Here is a 19464-nt window from a genome sequence, read left to right as displayed (position 1 = left end):
ATTCTCCTTGCTCTCTGTTCCTGTAGATGCCAAGTTTGTTATCGTTTCCCGTGCCCTCCTTCCAGCTATCATTCCCCTGCCTCCCCCCCCCCCACCTCTCTGTTCTCCTCTATTGTTCCCTGTCTCTTCACCCCCCCCCCGCCTGTGGTTCGCCTTTCTTTCCTCTTAGATTTTGCTGTCTCTCCCCCCCCCCGGTCTATCCCTCTCTCTCATGCTTTGGCTACTTTCCCCTGATTCTTGGCTACCTGGCTATTCTTCTGCTTGTTCGTTGGCCACAAACCGGTCCCGGAACAATTGGGTGAATGGCTCCCACGTTCTGTGGAAGCCGTCGTCTGACCCTCGGATGGTGAATTTGATTTTCTCCATTTGGAGAGATTCCGAGAGGTCGGACAGCCTGTCTGCAGCTTTAGGTGGTGCTGCTGACCGCCAGCCGAACAGGATTCTACGGCGGGCGATCAGGGAGGCAAAAGCAAGGGCATCCGCCCTACTCCCAGGAATAGATCTGGCTGGTCTGATACCCCGAAGACCGCCACTTTCGGGCATGGCTCCACCCTCATACCCACCACTTTGGACATTGCTTCGAAGAAGGCTGTGCAGTACTATGCAAGTCTGGGGCAAGACCAGAACATGTAGGCGTGGTTGGCCGGGCCTCCTTGGCACCGTTCACATGGTTGTTGCAAATGGGAACTTTGTCTGAAAGTTTGGTCAGGCCAAATTGCTGCCGTAGTTGGTTCCAGGATTGGAGGGTGGCTGTTACCACCGGGCTGCTGGAGTATTTTTTGGGTGGGGATGGGAGTGCCGCCGTGGCGAGGGCCCGTAGGGTGGTCCCCCCGCCCCCCCCCCCCCCCATACGAACGCCATGATTAGTTTGTCTAGTGCTTTGAAAAAGGCCTTGGGGGAGTAGATCGGAATGGATCTAAGTAGGAAGAGGTACCTGGGCCGTACGTTCATTTTGATCGTCGGGACTCTCCCCGCGAGGGAGAGTGGGAGTGTGTTCCATCTTTGCAGGTCCTTTTTTACTTCCTCTGTCAAACTGGTGAGGTCCCATTTGTGGATCCCTTTCCAGTCATGGGCTATTTGGATCCCCAGGTAGCAAAATTTGTGTCGGGCCTGTTTAAACGGCAGTCCTGTTAGTTTTGCCCCCCCTACGTGTGGGTGTACCGGGAAGATCTCACTTTTGCTCATGTTGAGTTTGTAGCCCGAGAAGGCGCCAAACTCTTTCAGGAGCGCGATGATTCCGTCCATGCTGCTTTGTGGGTCCGAAATGTAGAGGAGCAGGTCATCTGCATAGACTGAGACTCTGTGCTCTCTGCCTCCCCTTCGGATCCCCCTCCAGCCTTTTTCTGCTCTGAGCACAATTGCTAATGGCTCGATCGCTAGGGCGAACAGTAGCGGTAACAGTGGGCATCCTTGTCTGGTGCCCTTGTGCAGCTGGAAGTATCGGGAGTTGGTGTTGTTGGTCCGTTCGCTCGCCATGGGAGCGTTGTATAGGAGCTTTACCCAGGAGGTGAACCCTGTTCCAAGCCCGAACTACTCCAGTACCTCTGAGGTATTTCCATTCGACTCTGTCGAAGGCCTTTTCTGCATCTAGGGAGACGATCACCTCTGGTGTTCTCTCCCCGGAGGAGGTCATTATGACGTTCAGCAGGCGCCTGATGTTCAAGGTAAGCTGTCTACCTTTGACAAAGCCCATCTGGTCCTCTACGACCACCTCTGGTACGCAGTCTTCTCGCCTTTTGGCTAGGATTTTGGCCAGTATTTTGGAATCTGCGTTCAGCAGTGAGATGGGTCTGTATGACCCACATTCCGTTGGGTCTTTGTCTTTCTTAGGTATCAGCGAGATTGAGGCCTGTGCTAGTGTGGGTGGCAGTGTGCCCCTCGCTAGCGAGTCTGTGAACATCTCCTGCAGATGCGGGGCCAGTGCTGTCGCAAATGTTTTGTAGAAGTCCGTCGGGAACCCATCTGGTCCCGGCGCCTTCCCCGCCTGCATGGAGCTAATGCTGTCCATGATCTTTCCCAGTGCCAGTGGTGCTTCCAGGCCCTGTTTTCTGCCCTCCCCCATGACTTGTATGTCCAGTCCATCAAGGAACCATTTCATCCTGGACTCCCCCGTTGGATCCTGTACACAGTTGAAGTCTCCCCCCCCCCCCCCCCCCATGAATAGTCGGTGCGTCGCTGTGTCGGGGATTTCTGCCATGGTCTTTTTGATGAAGCTCGTGTCGTCCCAGTTGGGCGCGTACACGTTAACAAGTACGATAAATAAATAAATTGCTTATTGTCATGAGTAGGCTTCAATGAAGTTACTATGAAAAGCCCCTAGTCGCCACATTCCGGCGCCTGTTCGGGGAGGCTGGTACGGGAATTGAACCGTGCTGCTGGCCTGCCTTGGTCTGCTTTAAAAGCCAGCGATTTAGCCCAGTGAGCTAAACCAGCCCGGTGCCCCATTCAGGGCCCTGCTGACCATGACGTACCGTCCCCCGGGTCTGTAACCATCTTTGTCGCCCTAAACATTGTCCTCTTGCTGATCAGTATTGCCACCCCCCTGCCCCTCGTCCCATAGCAGGAATAGTAGGTTTGTCCCACCCAGCCCTTTCTTACCCACAGTCGGTCCTGCTCTCTCAGGTGTGTCTCTTGGAGGAAGACTATGTTGGCCTTCATATTTCTTAGGTGGGTGAGGACTCTGGATCTTTTAGTTGGGCCGTTGAGTCCCCTTACGTTCCAGGTGACTATTCTGGTGGGGGGCTTCTGCCCCCTCGCTCCAGTGGGATTAACCATACTTACCTGGTGGACGCGCTCCTGCCCTCCAGGGTTTCCCTTTGTTAGGGGGCCGTCCAGGATGGCCGCTGTCACTGCACTTTCCATGCGGTCGGGTCCCTGCGTCCGGAGTTTCCCATTGTCCAGGGGGAACCGACATGGCCGCCCACTGTGCGTCCACCACGCGGGTAGTCCCCTGCACTCTGGAGTCTCCCTTCGCCCAGAGACTGTACTGGGTGGATGCTTGCAGCGATTCCTTGTTCCGAGCCCTTGGTTGGCACTTTGTAGCCCTATTGTTATTCCCTTTCTAGCCTTGTTTCCCATTCCTTCTCGTCCCTTTTTTAACTTGTGTCATCCATATCGATGTGTACCACAAACATTGCTTGTTCACCCTCCCCCTCCAGAATGTCCTGGAACCACTCTGGGGCATCCCTGACCCTAGCTCCAAGGAGGCAACATACCATCCTGAAGGCTCGTTTGCAGCCACATAAATGCCTATCTATTCCTTTTACAATTGAATCCCATGTAATAATTGTATTTTCACACTTTTAACTTCTCCCCTGTGCTGCAGAGACAACAGTGGTGCAACAAATTTGCCTGTTGCTGCTTTCTGCTGAGAGGCCATTCTCTCCCAACAGTATCCAAAGTGGTTTTCTCTTTTTCAGGGGAATGGCCACAGCGGAATTGCTGAGCCTGGTGGTCACCTCTTCCATTTCTACCTGTGGAGTCTTAGCCTGCGGTGTGATCACCTCTCTATCTCTGTGCTATCCATAATACTCTGTGTTATGAATGCTCCATAGTGTCCCCAGCCACCACTCTAGCTCCGAAATCCAGGCTTCCAGGATCTGTAGCTGTAGACACTTCCTGCACACATGCTGGCCCTGGGTGCTGGAAATGTTCCTGGCTTCCCACATAGAACAGGAGGAGCATACCATGGCTTTGAGCTCTCCTGCCATGACTTATCCCTTTGTATTACACCTTCTGAAATATACTTAAACCCAAATCATATCAATTATTGTACTCTCCTCTCCCCTTGTCCTTGCTCCCACAGAATATAGTCCGTTAAAACTGTAGGTCACATAATATAGACCTTACAAACTACAATCAATCAATGCAGTAAATATTTACCCGACTGTACTCACCCAATCAGCTGCTTCCACTTCCCCCACACCACTTTTTAATTCTGATCTCACCTCATTATCTCCAAACTCCAAGCTATCACTCTGCTCTTAGACTCATTTTTTTGCCGCGTTTATTATCTCACTGGCTCCGCTCTCAGTCTTGCTATTTCTCATGCTGTGTTATCTCCCCGGCTCTGCTCTCAGTCCCATTCTTTCTCGGGCTGTTTTATCCTTCTGGCTCTACTACTAATCCGGAGGCAAACGCTCTGGGGAGACAGGCTCGAATCCCACCAAGGCAGCAGGTGGAATTGCAATTTAGTTCATAATTCTGGAATATAAAACTAGTGTCAGTGATGAAACAATCATTAATTATTATAAAAACCCATCTCCTTTAGGGAGGGAAACCTGTCATCCTTATCTGCTCTGGCCTGTATGTGACTCCAGACCCATAGCAATGTGGTTGGCTCTTAAATGCCTGAACAAGCCACTCCGTTCTAGGGCTATTAGTGATGGGCAACAAATGCTGGGCCTTGCCAGCGATGCTCACATCTCATGAAAGAATAAAGAAAACAAAGGCTTGGAAGGAAATGACGGGAAGGGTTTGTGGTCGGGAAGCCTACAGCTTCCTGTGCAGCTATAATAGGTTACCTTCCTGCCGGTGGCCACCAATTGGTGGGAGCTCGCTTTATTCAGTATGTATAGAGGGTGGGGGCAGGAGTCAAGTGGACTGCACCCTTCTGGGGTGGCCTCCCGTACCCTGACAAAAAACATAAAATGCACCCCCATGCTTCCAGCGAAAAGCCTCATCTAATGAGTTATATAACCTCTGACCTCCCAGGATCATATTTATAAATCTGTTTTGCCCCTTCGAGTGCCTCTGTAGCCCTTTTACAATTATGGATTCACTCTGCCAGTTTGCTGTGCTGTCTCAAAAATGAGAGTGTCATTACCCCTCATGCCTGCTCTGGTTTTCTCACCTCATAGGTGTCATAACCTGCACGGATCTTACAGGTGATGATTTATTACCCCGTGGATCTTGTGGAATAAGAATTGCCCCGATAAGGGTGCCGAGGATCCTTAAAAATCTTGGGATGTATAAATAGGTCGGCCAGTAAGGCATCGACTAGAGAAGACCCAGTAGGGAGCTACTGGAGCGGTATGTAATAGTTATTGTAAAATAAAGTACATTTTGTTTCGACCTACTCGATGTGAACGCTTCATTGCCCTTACAAAACTGGCGACGAGGCTAAAAACTGGATAGCAAAGCCACTTCCCCAGACCTCTTAGATAAAGGTTGGAAATTTGCTTTCATTACACCTTTTTTCGGACGTTTGGATGTGTTTGATGCCGGACTGGAAGATTGGAATCAGTACGCACAGAGGGTGCGTTACTTTTTCTGGGCCAACAATATCACAGAGAATGACTGCCAGGTACTCATCTAGGTAACTGCCTGTGGCACGCATCCGTGCGGAGCGATACGGAGCCTTACATACTCTGCAGCCCCAGGCAATAAAGCTTTCTCTGAACTTGTGGCTTTAGTGGGGCAGAGTTTTTTTTACCCGTCCCCGTCCGTTATTATATAATGGCACCGATTTAATACCGCCGAACGGGCCTCGGGTGAGTCCGTCACTCAACTTTTGTCGTGATACATAAAATCACAGAATTCTGTGAATATGGCGCCATCCTATCCGAAATGCTACATGACTGCTTGGTTTGTGGCATTAACAATGTGGTCACTCAGAAGAAGCTGCTAACCAAGTCTTTCCTGACTTTGCGACAGGCCATCCAAATTACGGTGTCCTGGGAAAGTGCGGAGCAAGGGGTGCAGGTGATACATGGGATGGAGGTGAATGCCCTAGGGTGTGCCTCCTCCTGTCAACTGGCCTCTCCCTGAACTGTAGCCTTGCCCTGGACTCAACGCCGTAAAGCCCCAATCCCCTGGCTAAAGGAAGAGCCTTCCTGATGGGAGACGTCCCTGAAGTCCACCGACGGGGAGCCAGGTTGATGTGGGGCTTGTGGTCGCCGACCCCAGCGTGAACACAGCCCAGATGCCCCAGTAGAAGCAGACACTAACCCAGGGCCTATACTTTCTGTCTGGATGAGCCAGACAAGGAGGACGACTGCATGCAGTTGAATTGTGTGGCAGCCTCCCTGAGCTGGCCCTCATTAAAGTTGTAATACAGATGAATGCTCAATATGGAGTTTGTCACGGGCGCAGTAATCTACGTGGTCAGATGGAGAACATTTGACAGCATTAAACAGATTTTAACCAGACCATTTGGCCACCTACATGGGAAAACCATTAGATATCGCAGGTACAACTATCAGCCTGGTGGTTTATGGGCACCAGTCGGTGTGCCTTCCACTCATTGTGATAAAGGGCCACGGGCCCAGCCTGTTGGGCCATGACTGGGTGCACCATCTACAGCTGCATTGGCAGCTCATCCTCCAGATGGATTCTGGTGGTTTGAGCGAGGTGTTAGGAAAATACCCCAAAGTGTTCCAACCTGGATCGGGGACAATAAAAGGTGCTGGGGCCCACATAGAGGTCGACCCGGTAGCCCTGCCTCGACCGGGCACACCCAGTTCCCTATGCCTTGCTGGAAAGGTGGAGACAGAGTTCAGTTGGCTGGAGTCCTTGGGTATCATCATGCCTGTCCAATTCGCTGATTGGGCAGCGCCGGTGGTACTGGTAATGAAGCTGGACAAAAAGGTTGTTTATGCTCGGGTTATAAATTGACGGTAAATACCGCTTCCATGTTGGACCGCTACATAAAGGATCCCTATGCGAAGCTTGCGGGCGGACATTTGTTCATGAAGCTCGATGTGAGCTACGCCTATTTGCAGGCTGTGTTGGATGCTGCCTCCCGCAAATATGTCACCATCAATACGCACAGGGGCCTGTACAAGTATACGCGGCTGCTTTTCAGAGTCTTCTCTGCCTGTGCTATTTTCCAGCGCGTAATGGAGAACACTCTGTGAGGGCTGCCATGTGTGGCTGTTTATTTAGATGACATACTGGTCACGGGAGTCTCTGAGCAAGATCAGTTGGACAACCTCGAGACTGTGTTAAAGCGCTTCTGTGAGGCTGGTATCCACTTATGATGAGCGAAGTGCATATTTCATGCGAGAGTGGGGTAGTCTACCTCGGCTATCGGTGGACCGCGAAGGTTTGCACCTCGTCGCGGAGAAGGTATGTGTCATCCAACAGGCCTCCACCCCGATGGATGCCTCGGAACTTCTTTCTTTCCTTGGTCTCGTTAACTATTACGGAAAGTTTCTCTCAAACTTTGCGACCACGTTGGCTCTCTTACACTTTCTCCTGAAGAGAAATCATGTATAGGCCTGGGGCTGACCCATTACGATGTCGCCAAAGCCTTGCTCATCACATGTGATGCTTCACCCTATTGTATTGGGGCTGTCCACTCAATGGCAGGGAATGCCTTCGCCTCCCATATATTGGCTGCAGTGGAAAGGAAGTACACGCAGATCGAGAAGGAACGTCTGGCGGTGGTCTTTGCAGTGAAATGTTTTCGGCAATACGTCTACGGCCGCCACTTCATTCTCGTTACGAGCCTTTGCTCAGGTTTTTCAAGGAGAATAAGGCAATTCTGCCCATTGCTTCTACGCAAATCCACTGCTGGGCCTTGTTACTCGCTGTCGACAAGTATTCAACATAGGCCAGGGAAGCAAATTGCGAATGGCGACACACTGAGCTGGTTGCCTTTGTCGACTGGCCCCTTATCAACCCGCAGGACGGTCGAGGTGGTCGGGACTTTAAATTTAATGGATTCTTCACCTGTCGTGGTTTTGTGGATGCATGAGTGGGCCCAGGCGGACCCGATCCTATCCAAAGTTCGGCACCTGGTCTTATAAGGTGGATAGCATCGGCGGATTCCAGGCGAGTTAAGGACATTTTCCTCCAAGCTGTCAGAGTTCAGTGTAGTGTCCTGCTGTGCGGTGCACACGTAGTCATCCCAGACAAAGGAATAGGAGTTGATCTTAAAACACCTCCACAACGGTCATCCAGGCATGTCCAAGTTGAAAATGATGGCACACAGTTACGTATTGTGGCTGGGTCTTGATGTGAAGATGGGCCAACAATGCTCTGTATGCCAAGAGCATCAGAAGCTCCCGCTAGCGGCACCTCTACATCACTGGGAATGGCCAGGCCGGCTGTGGGCGAGTTGCACGCCAACTTTGCTAGTCCGTTTCAGGTGCCCATGTTCCTCTTGTTGACTGACGCCTATTCGAAGTGGCTCGATGTGCACAAGATGGCGAGAATCACATCCTGGGTTACTATTGAGAAGCTATGTTTATTGTTTTGCACACACGGCCTCCCTGATGTACTTGTCACTAATAACGGCAATCCTTTCACGAGTGATGAGTTCTCCGGGTTTCTGAAGACGAATGGAGAGCAGCGTGTTCGTACTGCCCGGCTTCTAATGGTTTAGTGCAGCGAGCGGTGGAAACATTTAAACAGGGTCTCAAGAAACAGTCTTCAGGGTGGATGGGCACTAGGCTGGCTCGTTTCTTGTTTTGCTACAGGGCTACTCTGCACGCAGTGATTGGGGTAGCCCCCGCAGAAATGCTGATGGGCTGAAGACTTTTTATCCGCCTTTACCCGCCTTAGCATGATTTTCTAGACATAGGTGCGAAGTGCGCCTGCTCGGATCTTACGAGGTAGGGGTGATTAACTACCCCGTGGATCTTGTGTGATACGAGCTCCCCCATTAAGGGGGCAGGAGACCATTAACAATCTCTGGTTATGCATAAATAGGGCCGGCCAGTAAGGCACCAACGAGAGAAGACCCAGTGGGGAACTACTGGAGCTGTACATAATAGTAATTGTAAAATAAAGTAACTTTTTGTTTCGACCTACTCGGTGTGGACTCTTTGTTGCCCGTACTAAAATAGGCAAGGCAATCTATGTCCCACATTCCTGCTCACCGCACCACCTTCACAAGCAGCTGCCTCATTCCTTTGTTTAAAACATTTATAGACTCTGCTTCAAAAGTGGTTTGTGGTGGAGAATTCCACATTCTAACCACCCACGTGTTTCTCACTTCCCCATTAAATTCTTTCTCTGGTTATTTTTGATTTGTCACCCTGTATTGGTGTTTTTTCTAAATAGTCGAAACCGTCCACTGTGATTCAGACCCTGACCATGATTACCGCTGAATGTCCTGCAGTTACAGCCCCACGAGGATAGAAGTACTTCTCGGTCTGTAGTGAATTGACTGCCCGTTTGCCACTGGGTCACTTGGCTATCACCACTTTGGGCTGGAGTAGCTGAGTTTATATCCCCCCATACTAGAGCTGTAGTTTATGTGACAATGAATAAGTAATTTACAGGCTAGATTATAATTAGTGATTAATTAAGTCCCCTGGATCTGTAGAGTTTTAGTCACCCCATTACATTCTTATCTCTATAACTTAGATCTAACCAGTTGCCTTTATTTTTAAGGATTCAATGGATGCGGCATTAACTGCTTGCCTTGGGTGTTTATTCTGCAGACCCCTATGTCTGTAAGAAAAGAAGCCTTCCAATCTCTTGTCTCAGTTGAGATTTGTTAATTTCAGACAGCACAGAAGGAGGCCATTTGGCCCATCAAGCCCGTGGAGGTTCTTTCAAAAGGCTAGTAAATGAGAAACCAAAGAGAAAATGCTGGAAAATCTAAACAAGCCTGGCAGCATCTGCAGGGAGAGAAAAGAGCTAACGTTTCGAGTCCAGGTGACCGTTTGTCAAAGCGAGTTGAGAAATCTGACAGCTTGAATGTGGAGCCAGGTTAAGTGCTTGGAAGGCAACTATGCTTACCACTGGACCAGCCGTCTATTTGGAATGGTAATGAAGCGGGATTTGGAACGGGAATGCAGGAGGATTTGGAATTGGAATAAAGAAGGATTTGGAATGGGATTGAAGAAGGATTTGGAATTGGAATAAAGAAGGATTTGGAATGGGAGTGAAGGAACATTTGGAATGGGAATGCAGAAGTGTTGGTGAATATCCACATTGGGTATAGAATCCTAACTTCAGATGGACTTTTCCAATGACCAGGGAGCAATACGGTGAGAGTCTGAGTCCTGGTGGGGTTCCCAATTTATCGAATGTAACACCAATATGAAGTGGCTCCAGGCCACAAAACTGGGCTGAGCTAAAAATCCCATTGAATAATTGTATTCGAACAATGTTGCTCAGCCAAACATTCACTGTCAGTGGCTTAGTTTAATGCCTGCACCTTTGGTATAATTATGCCAGTAGATATATTCTTAAACATAAAATTTTGGATGCAGATGGAAGACCAGTGTTTTACTGAGGTAGAATTGTGGCCTGTCTTTTTCTTATTGTAAATATGACTATGGCTGTTTATTTTATGAGCTAATGCCATTGGCTCAGAGCTCCACATGCCAGGCCTTCATGTCATGAATTCAAATCCACAATCACTTCCCATTACGGATGAACAATGTTATTTGCCACAGTCAGACATTGACCTCACATCTGAATCATGTCCTGTGATGGTAAATCTCGATTTGTACCGACTTGTTCCTGAAGAAAACCAGAACTTTGGACAAACCAAACTTAGCGGCTGAGCAATGAGTTGGGTAAATTTTCACCTTTATCTTTGTGTGCTAAACATTGGTTAATAAATGGACTGGGACGACTTCCGGTGGCGGCCATGGAGTGAGTAACAGCTCTCACTCTTGGTGGTCTTTTTGTGGCCTTTACGTCGTTTTTATCGCAGGAATTTTGTAAGAAAAAGGTGCAGAAGTAATAATAATAATCGCTTATTGTCACAAGTAGGCTTCAATGAAGTTACTGTCAAAAGCCCCTAGTCGCCACATTCCGGCACCTGTTCGGGGAGGCCGGTACGGGAGTTGAACCCGCGCTGCTGTTTAAAAGCCAGCTATTTAGCCCACTGTGCTAAACTAGTCCCTAGAGGTAAGAGCAAAAGAGAGTGACCCGTAGTTTTTGGAGCTGCGGTCCAGAAGTGCCCGGAAAAAGCGAACCAGTTGGTTGAGGCGAGCGAAAAGGAGACAGCGCACGTGGAGATGGCGGATGTGCAGGGTCCGACCCCGTCGACTCAGTCGTCGGTGGACCAGTTGGTGAGCTTCCTGAATGAGAGGTTCACCCAACTGCGGAAGGAAAGTGCGGAGGACCTGGCCTGGGCGGTGGACTCGATCAATGCGGTGGTGGACCGCGTGGAGACGAGACTGGGGGCCCAGGGACAGGCGATCCAGAGGCTGGAGGAGCTGGTGGGGGAGCATGAGGACCAGTCCACCTCGATGGCAGCAGAGATTGGACTGATGCGTGATCAGCAGAAGCAACTGATGGAGAAGGAGGATGACCTGGAGAATCGTTCACGGAGGCAGAACATTCGGATCGTGGGTCTGCAGGAGGGAATTGAAGGATTGGATGCGGATGCGTACGTAGGGAAGATGCTGGAGAAGCTGCTTGGGGAAAGTGTGATCGACCAACCTTTGGAGGTGGATCGGGCCCACAGGGCACTGATGCACAAACCTCAGGGGGCGAGCCGCCAAGGGCGATGGTGGTGCGATTGCATTGGTTTCTGGACAAGGAATACATCATGAGGTGGGCCAGGCAGGCGAGGCGATGCACTTGGGAAGACATCGAGATTCGGGTGTACCAGGACCTGGGGGCAGAGCTGGCGAAGAAGAGGGCGAGCTTTAATAAGGTCAAGTCGGCCCTGTACAAGAAGGACGTAAAGTTCAGACTACTGTACCCGGCCTGCCTGTGGTTGACCAAGGAGGCCGGGAGTTGCACTTTTGCTCGGCGGAGGAGGCAGTGGACTTCATGAAGGAGAATGGACTGGCAGGAGAAGGATGATCTTATACTTTGAGTGAGGAGATCTGAGCTATATTGTGAAAAACATTGGGTTTATGTTGTTTGGATTTTTTTTGCTTTTGTCTCCGTTTTTCAGTTCTGGTTGGGGTTAGGCCGCTATACTGTGCTTTGTTAAGGGCTGAGGGGTGGGCCTTTGCGCTCGGACCTTGGGAGGGATTGTTTGTTTGTTTTTACTTCTTCCCTTTGTTTTGACTGTTTGCACTAAGAGTGGAGGGAGGGGAATCAGGATTCTAGGCACCTTGGGCGGGGGCTGTCAGGCTAGCTGGGCGGGCTAGTTCACGGAAGCAAAGTGTGGGGTGAGCTGAAGATCAAAGTGGGGGGGATGGGAGGGGGAGTGGGGCGGGGGGGATTATCCTGCTGACAGGGAGGGGACTTTCAGAGTGGATGAGGAGGAGGGTCGAGGGCGGGTCAGGGGAGGTACGGGACATGACCGCAGACTGGCCGAGGAGAGGTTACGGTTGATCAGCAGGGGAGGGGGCGGGGTGCCCCCCGACCAGGCTGGTCACGTGGAATGTTCGGGGTCTGAATGGGCCAGTCAAAAGGGCCCGTGTGTTCGCGCACTTGAGGCAACTGAAGGCGGACGTGGCCATGTTGCAGGAGACATGTTGAAGGTGGGGGACCAGGTTATGTTAAGGAAGGGATGAGTTGGACAGGTGTTCCATTCGAGGTTAGACTTTAAAATGAGGGGGTGGCGCTCTTGGTTGATAAGTGGGTGACATTCGAGGTGGGGAATATAGAAGCGGACCCGGGGGTTAGATATGTTATGGTTAGTGGGAAGCTGGAGGGAATGGCCGTGGTATTGGTAAATATATATGCCCCGAACTGGGATGACGTTGAGTTTGTTAGACAAATACTGGGGATGATCCCAGACCTAGATTCACATTGTTGCCTTTTTTACCTGCTATAAATATGGTAATCAATAAGGTTGCCCTTCTTTCTTTGGATATCAATATTATATTGCTCAGAGTCGCCAGGTATCAAATGATACCACCGCAAGGTTCAATCGGATATCGATCAAAGAGCCAAACACCAGTTAGTTCAAGATCAAGGGCACTTTATTTACACACACAATTAATCATGCAACATAGACACTACTCGTTAAACTACACCGATCAACTATGACAACCTGTACTTAACTTCAGGCACCCGGCTTAGGTCAGAGGAACAGTGGCCGTTGTTCGAATCTAGGTCTATCGGGTCTGTAGAAGTAACTGCTGCTCAGCTGGGCTCATCCGTCTGGTAGCGAGCGTTGAACTTGAACTTGCTTCTGGTGGTGCTGCAATTGGAAGTAGACGGGCCGGAGCGTCAGGTCCAAGAGAGATCGAACACATGGTGGTCTCTCTCTTTTACTCCTTGGGGAGTTTTGTGCTCTTTTGGGCGGTCCTTTGGTTTGGACCCCATTAATTGGGTAATTCTTGATCACTGGATTTGATTTGAGCCAATAAAGGGGCAGGTGCCTCGATGGCTGGGCGTGTCCTAAGCGGTCATTGACCCTGTTGTTTACGCTTCCTGGGTACAGGGAGTGGTGCCGAAATGTGTGGGATTGTATCGGTTACTCAAGTATCAGTCTTTTGTCTTACGGAGATGGGCCATCGAAATGCTAATCGGTTGGGGGTTTCGATACTGTCCTGATTCTTCGCTCACAAATATAAATTCAGGCTCTGAGCCTGCCTGAACCTTACACTGTCCATTTTTCCCGTTATGCTTTGCGACCGTCCATGTTTCTTATTGTAAGTGGCCATCCCAGATGGCTACAACATCGACTGATTGTGGGGGGAAATTTCACTACGGTCCTGGATCCAAGGTTGGTCCGGTCGAGTTCTAGGTCTGGGAAGGAATCAGCTGTGGCAAAGGAGCTTCAGGGGTTCATGGAACGCATGGGGGGTGGGGTTGATTCGGGGAGATTTAGGCGGCCGAGGAGTAAGGAGTTTTCATTCTACTCCCCATGTGCACAAGGTGTATTCCTGGATAGACTTCTTTGTGATGGACAAAACGCTGCTGGCGGAGGTGGTAGATGCTGACTATTCAACAATAGTGGTGTCAGACCACGCCCCGCAATGGGTGGACTTACAAGTCAGCAAGGGAAAGGCCCAGCGCCCGCAATGGAGGTTGGATGTTGGGATCCAAGGTTGGATGCTAGCAGAGGAGGAGGTATGTGAGCGGGTGAGAGAGGCCATTCGGGGATATATAGGGATCAATGACATGGGTGAGGTTTCAGCGGGGTGGTTTGGGAGGTACTGAAGGCGGTTGTTAGGGGGGAATTCATCTCAATTCGGGCCCATAAGGAGAAGACTGAACAGGCGGAGTTGGACAGGCTGGTAGGTGAAATTTTACAGGTGGACAGGAGGTACGCGGAGTCTCCGGATGACGGGCTTTTGAAGGAGCGTCAGAGACTGCAGATGGAATTTGGGCTCCTGTCTACAGTTAAGGTGGAGGGACAGCTGAGGAGGGTAAAGGGGGCACTGCATGAATATGGGGAAAAAGCCAGCAGGATGCTGGCACGCCAGCTGAGGAAACAGGAGGTGGCGAGAGAGATTGGGAAAATGAGGGATACAGGGGGGGAAGGTGGTTTTGGATCCGGCGGGGGGTAAATGATGTGTTTCGGGAATTTTATAGTAAATTATATAAATGGAAACCCCCAGCCGGGGAGGAGGGTATGAAACGATTTCTGGGAGGGCTGGAGTTCCCGAGGATAGATGAGGAGTTGGAGGGTTTGGGAGCCCCAATTGGGCTTGAGGAGGTGATAGACGGATTGGGGGCGATGCAATCGGGTAAAGCCCCGGGACCAGACGGATACCCGGTGGAGTTTTATAAAGTTTTCCGGGCTGTTGGGCCGCTCCTGGTAAAGGCTTTTAACGAGTTAATGGAGCTTGGAGTACTCCCCACAATGTTGTCGATTTCCCTTATTTTGAAGCGGGATAAGGATCTGGAGAGCTGTGGCTCGTATAGGTCAATCTCCCTGCTACATGTGGCTGCGAAATTGCTGGCAAAGATCCTGGCCACACCCATAGAGGATTGTGTCCCGGAGGTAATAGCGGAGGACCAGACGGGATTTGTTGAGGGACGACATCTGACGTCCAACATTAGGCGGCTCCTAAATGTGATGATGGTGCCTGCGGAGGGGCGCGAGGTCGAGGTGGTGGTGGCCATGGATGCAGAAAAGGCCTTTGATCGGGTGGAGTGGAGGTACTTGTGGGATGTTCTGAGAAGGTTTGGGTTTGGGCAGGGATTTGCGGAATGGGTCCGGTTGCTACATCAGGAACCGATGGCAAATGTAAGGACAAACCCGGGTTTGATCAGAATATTTTAGCCTATGCCGGGGGACGAGACAGGGGTGTCCACTCTCCCCAATACTGTTTGCCCTGGCCATAGAGCCTTTGGCAATGGCACTGAGAGCATCGAACATTGGCAGGGGATAGTGAGAGGGGGGGTGGAACATAGGGTCTCGCTCTATGCGGACGATTTGCTCCTTTATATAACAGACCCATTGGGGGGAATTGCAGAAATTCTGGGGAAACTGCAGGAATTTGGTCAGTTCTCAGGTTACAAACTGAATAGGGGCAAGAGTGAGTTTTTTTGCGATCCATGCAAGGGAGCAGGACAGGAGACTGAGGGAGATGCCGTTGAAAGTGGTGGGAGGGAGTTTTAGGTACCTGGGGATTCAAGTGGCAAGGGACTGGGGTCAGCTTCATAAACTAAATTTGGGCAGGCTGACTGAGCAAATAAAAGGGGACTTTCGTAGGTGGGACGTGCTCCCGCTGTCATTGGCGTGGAGGGTACAGATTGTGAAAATGACAGTCCTCCCGAGATTGCTGTTCATGTTTCAGTGTCTTCCAATCTTCATCCCGAAGGCATTTTTTAGGAAGATGAATGCGGCATTCTCGGGTTTTATATGGGCCGGGAAAGCCCCGAGGGTGAAGATGGTCCTTCTTGAATGGGGGCGCGGGGAGGGGCTTGGCCCTTCCGAACTTAATAAACTACTACTGGGCGGCCGATATATCGATGGTTAGGAAATGGGTAGTGGGGGAGGGGTCGGTGTGGGAGCGAGTGAAGGAGGCATTGTGCAAGGGCACGAGTCTGAAGGCTTTGTTAATGGCACCTCTGCTGTTCTCGCCGGCTCGGTACTCCGCAAGTCCAGTGGTAGTGGCAGCCCTGAGAGTGTGGGGGCAATGGAGGCAGCACATGAGACTGGAGGGGTGTCGGTGTGCTCACCGATCTGTGACAATCACCGGTTCGTTCCGGGGGGAGGTGGATGGGGGTTTCAGGAGGTGGCAGTGGGCAGGGATAGGGTGATTTGGAGAGCTCTTCATTGAGGAGCTAGAGGAGGAGTTTGAGTTACCGGGTGGGAATGGGTTCCGGTAACTGCAGGTACGGGATTTTGTTCGGAGGCAGGTCCCGAGCTTCCCTTGCCTCCCACTAAGGGGACTACGGGATAAGATGTTGTCTAAAACAGGAGTTGGGGAGAGGAGGGCCTCGGAAATATATAAGGAACTGATGGATTGGGAACGGGTCCCAACTCCTTGAGGTGAAGAGGAAGTGAGAGGAAGAGCTGGGAGGGGAGTTGGATGTCGGTTATGGGATAAGGCCCTGAGGAGAGTCAATGCATCCTCGTCGTGTGCCAGGCTTAGCCTGATCCAGTTTAAGGTGGTCCACAGGGCTCACGTGACTGTGGCCCAGATGAGCAGGTTTTTTGAGGAGGTGGAGGACAGGTGTGGGAGGTGTGGGGGGAATCCTGCGAATCATGTACATAGGTTCTGGGCGTGCCCGAGGCTGAGGGGATTCTGGCAGGGATTTCCAGATGTCATGACAGAGGTCCTGGGAGGGAGGGTGACTCGGAGTCCAGAGGTGGCAATATTTGGAGTGTCGGGAGATCCGGGTGCCCAGGGGGGGTGCGAGGCCGACGTTTTGGCCTTTGCCTCCTTGGAGGCCCGGAGATGGATTTTGCTGGAATGAAGGGACTTGTAGCCTCCAAAGTCAGGGATTTGGGTCAGTGACATGGCAAGGTTCCTTAAGCTAGAGAAAATTAAGTTCACCTTAAGGGGTTCGCTTGGAGGTGGCAGCCGTTCATCAACTTCTTCAAGGAAAATTGACCGTCAGCAAGTGGTGGGGGGGGGGTGAGGAAAGAGGGGAGACAAGGAAGTGATGTATAAGGGCAGGGAATCTAATGTATGGGTAGTTAGGGTTTAGGGATGGGGGGAGTTGGGTGTGCTATTGTGGGGTTTTTGTGTGTTGAATCTCTCTGTTTAGAATGTTAAAAATGTTAAAACTATGAATGCCTCAATAAAATATTTTTTTTTAAATTAAATGGAGTGGAACATCCAACGGGAAAAATCACACATGGCCAACCTAATTCACCTCATTGGTAAAGGGTGAGCCATCTTCTCTGCAAGATTATCTTCAATGCCCTCTCACCAGGTGATGGTTAACATGCAGGTGGTAAAGGAAATGGACCCCAGGCCACATGCAAAACTGGGCTCGGGAAATTGACTACTGGGGCGAAATTCTCCGTAATCGGTGCGATGTTCGCCGACCGGCGCCAAAAACGCCGCAAATCAGTCCGGCATCGCGCCGCCCCAAAGGTGCGGAATCCTCCGCATCTTGAGGGGCCGAGCCCTAACCTTGAGGGGCTAGGCCCGCACTGGACTGATTTCCGCCCCGCCAGCTGGCGGGAAACGCCTTTGGTCCCCCGCCAGCTGGTGTGGAAAAGACATTGCCGGGCGGCGCATGCGCGGGAGCGTTAGTGGCCGCTCACGGCATCCTCGCACATGCACAGTGGAGGGGGTCTCTTCCGCCTCCGCCATGGTGGAGACCATGGTGAAGGAGGAAGGAAAAGAGTGCCCCCACGGCACAGGCCCGCCCGCGGATCGGTGGGCCCCGATCGCGGGCCAGGCCACCATGGGGTTACCCTCCTGGGGCCAGATCGCCCTGCGCCGCCTTGTCCCGCCGGTAAGAGAGGTGGTTTAATCCACGCCGGCGGGACAGGCATTCCAGCAGCGGGACTTCGGCCATCAGGGCCGGAGAATCGCCAGGAAGGGCCCGCCAACCGGCGCGGCGCGATTCCCGCCCCCGCCAAATCTCCGGTGCCGGAGAATTTGGCAACCGGCGGTGGCGGGATTCACGCCAGCCCCCGGCGATTCTCCGACCCGGTGGGAGGTCGGAGAATCCCGCCCCCTGGTGTTTGATGTTGCAAAACGTTCATCTGCAATTCAATCTTCACATCTTGGCGTCCATTGTTACATCTTAATCGATACAAACCTTTCCTTCACAAATATTGATATGGCATTTAACGGTCAATACCGCTTGATGGAATCAGAGATATTTCTGCTTCTTGAATTGGTCCAGTCTCTGGATTCATTGGCACCCTCGCTGAGGTTCAGTATTCTGACTTGAACAATAATGAATTATTGTTTTGTGAGGGCCACGAAGATTCCAGCATAAGTTTGCAGAGTCGAACAGAAGGTAACTTTTATTTGCAACAATATTTACACAGCACCAGTAGTTCACTACTGGTTCTTTCTCTCTAGCCAGCACCACACTGGCCAGCGCCATTTATACAGCTAAAAGGTTAACGATTGCCTTGCCCCCAGCCCCATCCCTCATTGGGGGGCTCAAATTCCTCAAGAATCATGGGTTAACCTGCTCCTGGATCTAGCTAAACCTGCCAGGAACAGGTCCAGGCAGCGGGCAACCGATAGTTGGAATTTAATCCGGACAAATGTGAGGTAATGCATTTTGGAGGGTCTAATGCAGGTAGGGAATATACAGTGAATGGTATAACCCTCAAGAGTATTGAAAGTGCGAGAGATCGAGGTGTACAGGTCCACCGGTCACTGAAAGGGTCAACACAGGTGGAGAAGGTAGTCAGGAAGGCATACGGCATGCTTGCCTTCATTGGCCTGGGCATTGAGTATAAGAATTGGCAAGTCATGTTGCAGCTGTATAGAATCTTAGTTAGGCCACACTTGAGTATAGTGTTCAATTCTGGTCGCCACACTACCAGAAGGATGTGGAGGCTTTCGAGAGGGTACAGAAGAGATTTACCAGGATGTTGCCTGGTATGGAGGGCATTAGCTATGAGGGGCGGTTGAATAAACTCTGTTAGTTCTCACTGGAACGAGAGGTTGTAGGGCGACCTGTTAGAGGTCTACAAAATTATGAGGGGCATAGACAGAATGGATAGTCAAAGGCTTTTCCCCAGGGTAGAGGGGTCAATACTTAGGGGCATAGGTTTAAGGTGCGAAGGGCAAGGTTTAGAGGAGATGCACGAGGCAAGTTTTTTTACACAGAGGGTAGTGGGTGCCTGGAACTCGCTGCCGGAGGAGGTGGTGGAAGCCGGGACAATAGTGACATTTAAGGGGCATCTTGACAAATACATGAATAGGATGGAAATAGAGGGATACGGACCCAGGAAGTGTAGAAGATTTTAGTTTAGACGGGCAGTATGGTCGGTACGGGCTTGGAAGGCCAAAGGGGCTGTTCCTGTGCTGTACTTTTCTTTGTTCTTTGAGAGAGTCGTCTGACCGGATGTCTGCCTCTCTTCCATGGCTGTATTCGCGGATTGGTGTCCCTGGAGCTGCAGCATGTGGTGTCCACATGTACCATCGAGGTCTTGCGTGCCTGGTGGGCGCCTCAGGGGCTGGATTGCTTTGTAGACCCTCTTAATCACATTTTGATTTGATGTTTGGCAAGTTTCCGTTGCTCTTTGTTTTGTTTGGGCAGGAATGG

General features: G+C 51.0%; 1 protein-coding gene across 1 annotated transcript in view; it reads left to right on the top strand.

Annotated features, from left to right (window-relative positions):
* il16 (interleukin 16) overlaps positions 1–19464 on the top strand; it is a 240301-nt gene that overhangs the window by 178795 nt on the left and 42042 nt on the right. The gene's annotated exons all lie outside the window — the stretch shown is intronic.

The sequence above is a fragment of the Scyliorhinus torazame genome, chromosome 12, assembly GCF_047496885.1.
Source record: "Scyliorhinus torazame isolate Kashiwa2021f chromosome 12, sScyTor2.1, whole genome shotgun sequence".
Taxonomy (NCBI): domain Eukaryota; kingdom Metazoa; phylum Chordata; class Chondrichthyes; order Carcharhiniformes; family Scyliorhinidae; genus Scyliorhinus; species Scyliorhinus torazame.
The sequence above is the reverse complement of the archived record's forward strand: the minus strand, read 5'-3'. Positions and strand labels throughout refer to the sequence as shown.